The sequence below is a fragment of the Bos javanicus genome, chromosome Y (assembly GCF_032452875.1).
Source record: "Bos javanicus breed banteng chromosome Y, ARS-OSU_banteng_1.0, whole genome shotgun sequence".
NCBI lineage: Eukaryota > Metazoa > Chordata > Mammalia > Artiodactyla > Bovidae > Bos > Bos javanicus.
The window spans coordinates 3,622,051-3,628,083 of NC_083898.1; the positions used below are offsets into that span (position 1 = coordinate 3,622,051).

A 6,033-nucleotide genomic window follows, 5' to 3' on the forward strand; every position below is an offset into this window, starting at 1 on the left:
CTGTTTCAAGTATAGACATCTGAAATGAGATAGTCCTCCATAAAAGATGAAATTCTCAGTTTCACGTATGAACATCTAGATGAAGATTTCAGGGTGTGAAACATAAAATTCTCCATTATTCACATATACAAATCTGGAGAAAGATTTTCCAACTTAAAGTATGAAGTCTCGGTACATCATACATGAAAGTATGGACACGAAATATTCTGCAGAAAATGTGGAATTTTTTTACATTAGAGTTATGAAAATATGGATGCAGATTCTTTGACAGGAAATACAAAAATGTCTGTTTCACATATCCACACATGGTCACATGAAACATGAATTTTTTCATATTTGTCATTTGAAAATATTTGTGAGGTCTTTCCTTCATGAAATATTGAATACTGTCTATTTAACATTTGAAAAACCTGTGTTAATTTTCCTACAAGAAATATAGAATTTTCCCACAGATTTTCATGCTTGGGCTCTGAAATTCTCTATATTTTCATCAAGAATGTTTGGAAGGTATTCTGATATGAGATTTGGAATTCTGTGTATTTCCCATTTGACAATCTGGGGAGAAATGTTCTCATATGAAATATGAATTCTCAATTTTTCACATGTGAAACATTTTCCAGATTTGTACACATGAAAGAGAATTTCCCGTCATTCAGAAATTAAGATCTGAGCTAAACCGCAAACATCAAACAGCTATATTTCATGTATATCCTGAATACCATATAGAGTTTTCTGTATTTCTTTGATAAAAATCTGGGTGAAGATTTCCCTATAAGAAATAGGGAATAATATATTTTACACATGTAAAATCAAAACCCTTATGATTAGACAGTGGAATTGATAAATAGATGCAGGGGATTCTATCTGACAGATGAGTGCCTGAAGACCTATGGATGGAGGTTAGTGATATCGTATAGGAAAAAGTGATCAAGACCATCCACATGAAAAAGAAATGAAAAATGGTAAAGTTACGAGGCCTCACAAAGAGCTGAGAAGAGGAGCGAAGCTAAACAAAAAGGGGAAAAAGAAAACAATACCCCTGTATCAGATCAGATCAGATCAGTCTCTCAGTCGTGTCCAACTCTTTGTGACCCCATGAATTGCAGCATGCCAGGCCTCTCTGTCCATCACTAACTCCTGGAGTTCACTGAGAGGAGACAGCAAAAGAGACACTGATGTGTATAACTGTCTTTTGGACTCTGTGAAAGAGGGAGGGGGTGGGATGATTTGGGAGAATGGCATTGAAACTTGTATAATATCATATATGAAACGAATCACCAGTCCAGGTTCCATGCACAATACTGGATGCTTGGGGCTGGTGCACTGGGACAACCCAGAGGGATGGTATGGGGATGGAGGAGGGAGGAGGTTTCAGGATGGGGAACACATGTATACATGTGGAAGATTCATTTTGATATATGGCAAAACTAATATGATATTGTAAAATTAAAAAATAAAATAAAATAAAGCAAACCTTAGAGGGAAAAATGAACATTCACAGTGTTGTGTAACTATTGCCACTATTTCTGGAACGTTTTCATCATTCTTCCTGCCAGCCGTGTTAAAGGACAATTTTGCAACGCCTATAAACTTTTTTATTTTATTTTAAAATGCAAAATATTTTGATTCATTGTTTTAATCAATTTGGAACATGTGTTCAAATAGAAAATAAATGTTAACTGCTTCCTCTCAATCTGTATTTATATAATCATAAATCTGGATAGCACATAAAAAGAAAAGAAAAGAAAATTATACACATTTGGATGAAGATCCCCAAAGAATTGCAAGGAGAGGTAAAACCACCCTCAGTTATCAATGTCAATAAATAAAGCAAATCAATAGAACTGGAAAGTCTACTGATCTCTTCAAGAAAATCACAGATACCAAGGGAAAATGTCATGCAATCATGGGCACAATAAAGGACAGAAATGGTATGGATGTAGCCAAAACAGAAACTATTAAGAAGAGGTGGGAAGAATACATGGATGAAATGTGCACAAAAGATCTTCATGACCCAGTTAAGCATGATGGTACGATCGTTCACCTGAGGACCCAATGTCTTGGAATGTGAAGTCTAGTGGGACGTAGGAAGCATAACTACAAACAAATCTCATGGAGGTGATGGGATTCAGTTGAGATATTTCAAATTCTGAAAGATGATGCTGAATGTGCTGCCCTCCATATGCCAGCACACTTGCGAGACTCAGCTGTGGCCAGAGAACTGGAAATGGTCAGATTTCATTCCAACTGCAAAGAAAGGCAATCCAAAGAATGTCCAAACTACCACTTTTTTGCACAAATCTAACACACTCGCAAAGAACTGCTCAGAATTCCCCAAGCCAGGCTTCAACAGAATGTTAACCATGAGCTTCCAGATGTTCAGGCTGGATTTATAAAGGGCAGAGGAACCCGAGATTAAATTGTCAACACCCGTTGGGTCCTCCAAAAGGCAAGAGAACTCCAGGAAAGCAGCTACTCTTATTTGACTATGCCAAAGACTTTGACTGACACAACAAAACGACACACACACAAAAAGTCACATCAAAACGTGGAATATTCTTCCAAACATCGGAATACATGCCTCCTGAGAATTCTTACATCCATGTAAATAAAATAAATATTTATCAACTTGGAAAATTTTCTCAGTCAATAGGAAAGGTGAATTATGATAGTAGTGCAGGTTATAGAATGCTGTTGAGTAATGTGTAGAGCATTTGATTGGTTATTACATTTCTTTATTGATAATTCAGTAAGCACTTAAAATGTGTCATTTTCAGGCTCTATGTTTCAGCTGTTGTGAAAGATACATAAAGAGGGTAGACCCAAAACACATTGAAGATATCTGTACTCTCCTTCGTAGGAGGGCAAACAGTAGTTCCTTCCAACTGCAAGAAATAGTTGAGACAAAGTTGTGAGAAGGGGCTTAGCATAAGGTGAGGTAAGGTAAGTCACTTCAGTCGTGTTCGACTCTGGGCGACCCTATAGAGGTCAGCCAAACAGGCTCCCCTGTCCCTGGGATTCTCCAGAGAAGAACACTGGAGTGGGTTGCCATTTTCTTCTCCAATGCATGAAAGTGAAAGTGAAAGTGAAGTCTCTGAGTCGTGTTCGAGTCTTAGCGACCTCATGGACTGCAGCCTACCTGGCTCCTCCAACCATGGGATTTTCCAGGCAAGAGTACTGGAGCAGGGTGTCATCGCCTTCTCCGAGGGCTTAGCATGACTGAAAATAATTTGTGATTGCAGCTTCAGAAGAGAAAGATAATGAAATTACTAAGGAAAACAGATATCATGTCTTCCAAGAACTTTGTAACCATGCTGATGTGCTGCAGTAATGACCAGGAATTTATTCTGTCTCTATGGACAGATAAGCAACATCTAAACTTTCATTTGAAATTATAGGGTGGAATCTTGGTGTCAGGAAATAGAGAACTGGCTTAAGGACAGCAGCGCAAAAATGACCCTATAGAATACCACTTGTAAAGTACATATCTTGTGCTGACCATAGTACAGTCACTGATTATATCATGCTATCTTTTCTATCACAGTGATGGTATAATTGTGATCATGATTTTGGATGTGCTACAATATCTATATTTTCAAGGACAAAATGAATTTCTATAATGAAAACAATCTGCTGTCTAATCTCTTAAGACTCTACCAGTAACTAATAGAATATAATACGTGAATGCACTGAAGTTCATACTGTGTATTTTCATTTTTCTAATTTTATTTGCATCTCTTTCTTCACCCATACCATCCTAATTTAGACACCCCTTCATTTCAGCAGGGATAATTACAGGAATCACTTTATATCCATCACCTCTTTTCCCTTGCTTCTCATTTTCTTGCTTACAAATATTATATCAGGTGTCATTTACCTAGGATGCATAACGAATGCTTTCTTGAACTGAAGAGTTTGGAATACCATGCAGTAAAATAGTAAACCAATGAACTAAAGCCTCGTTTTCTCTTCTTTGTTTAAAAATTGAAAATGAAACTATGAAGATGAATATGTAAATTTATTGTTCAAATATAGGAATTGTATGTATTTGTTGACGTCTCCCAACATAACGTTCAATCTTCCTTAGCCTCCATAATCTGACACGAATAAGTCAGTTTTAATTAGCATAGTTTTCATATAATGATGATTGTTGATGAGTTGACTTGAAAGAGAGGAAGCAGATGTATAAGCGATTGTTGGCACTGAGAACCATGAGTTGCCTCTCTCTTGCAGGTTAGGAAAAGGATTGTCATGGCCTGACATATCACTATGCCTGACTGGAAATTTAGAAAGTTCCACCATCAGTCCAGAATAAGTGCTCTGTAATGGGGATACAATGTGGTTCTGAGAAGTAGATGTAGTTGTAGTAGCAAAGTCCTCAATGGGGCCATTTACTTGAGTGTAGCTGCTATGTGAATGCCAATTAAAAATGCTCAACTTTTTTAAAACAGCAGGTTGATCTACCACAATCTGTTCTGTTTGTCTAACTGATATTGGTGATGGGTTAGGTAAGTCATTGGAGATAGGACATTTGTATCAGTGACAATCTGGATGGTATGAGGCTTTTTTATGAAAGGCATGCTAAGCTTGTGGAGGCTGAAAATTCACTCTCTACTAATTTCTGGAATAAATTCAGAGTTACGATCATCTTCGTTGACACTTGCTTTAACATGCTTCTTGTTATCTTGCACTAATGAAGATATTGGAGACACGTTGTTAATCCCAACTCTTCTTTGCACTCTTAATAAAAGTTGAGGATGACCTCTTTTGAAATTTGGATTATAGTAGGTCTGTAACTAAAATCAAAGGATTACATTATTTAGTTTCTTTATAAACCAAGGTAAAACTGACAAGCAAAGCTAAGTTATAAAAATGTATTCCTTTAATGAAACCAACTAAATAGCATCAAATAAAACACCTCCATTAGTAGTTTAACAGGTAACAAGTTAGAAAGAATATGATCCTCAACGAAAAATATGTTTTATATATACAGTTAATAGCACTTTAAGTAGCTTCAGGACTTATATCTGGTTTCACAGTGCTAGGAAAGTTTGTCAAACATCCAATATTTTAACATATCCAGCTGTTCTCAACTTCAAAAAATAAAACTTTTTAACGATTTGTTAGCTCAAGTTTAAATTCGGTTTTAGCTACATATGTAAATGTGCTTTCTAGGTCACATGATTTCATCTTACATATTGCCAATAAGTGAAAATGTTGGAATATCTTACTCAAAAGATATTCCAGAAAGACAGGTAGTGAAGCAGATCTTTGAAAAGTTTGTCGCTTTTTACTAAATCCATAAAGGTTAAGCTGTCGAATTAAACTCTTCATACTCTTGGTTTCAAATATTCTGAAAGGTGCCTTTCTTTCCAAGACTTCTTTCTTGTGTCTCTCTCATCTCACCAAATAGAATCAAACTGATCACTTTCAACTATATTCCAAAGTTTTGGTGGAAAGGTGAGTGAAAGAAAATTATTCACCTCATCTGTTTCAGAGACAGAATATTTGTAGCATGGCCTTTTTATCACAAGATCCTCAGACAAAGCCTGAAAAGCATATTCTTCAGTCATAGATCTCAAAACCAAGACCCTAGTAAGTGTATAATCATACAAAGAAGATCTAATGGAGGTTTCTGAATCAGGTGATTCATCCTTAGGAGGCCCATCTTGAATTTCTGAAGGAATATGTGCCATCTCAGAGAAATCTTTCTTCAGATACTTTTCTCATTTGTCTGATTTTACTGACTGCAACTTCAAAAATTGCTTGGCTGGCCAACAGAGAGAAACTCTCTAGACCATCGCAGAGGTCCTCAAAGTCAAAAGGCTGTGACATCACAAAATCACTGGTCTCCTAGCCATTGAAAGGTGATGTTCAGCTAGGGTTTACTTCAGCATCAACTTAAAAATACAGCCTGCTTACAGAAATAGTAACCAAAACCATGAAGCATGCAAAATCTCATTCCTAAAGAATTTTTACACAGAAAAATCACATCAATAAATCTACTTGGTTTCTGAAATAAAAGTGATTTAT

General features: G+C 36.3%; 1 pseudogene; it reads right to left on the reverse strand.

The window, feature by feature from the left end:
* Positions 1-4,073: 4,073 nt before the first annotated feature.
* LOC133243831 (heat shock transcription factor, Y-linked-like) lies at positions 4,074-5,812 on the reverse strand (annotated as a pseudogene).
* Positions 5,813-6,033: the final 221 nt, after the last annotated feature.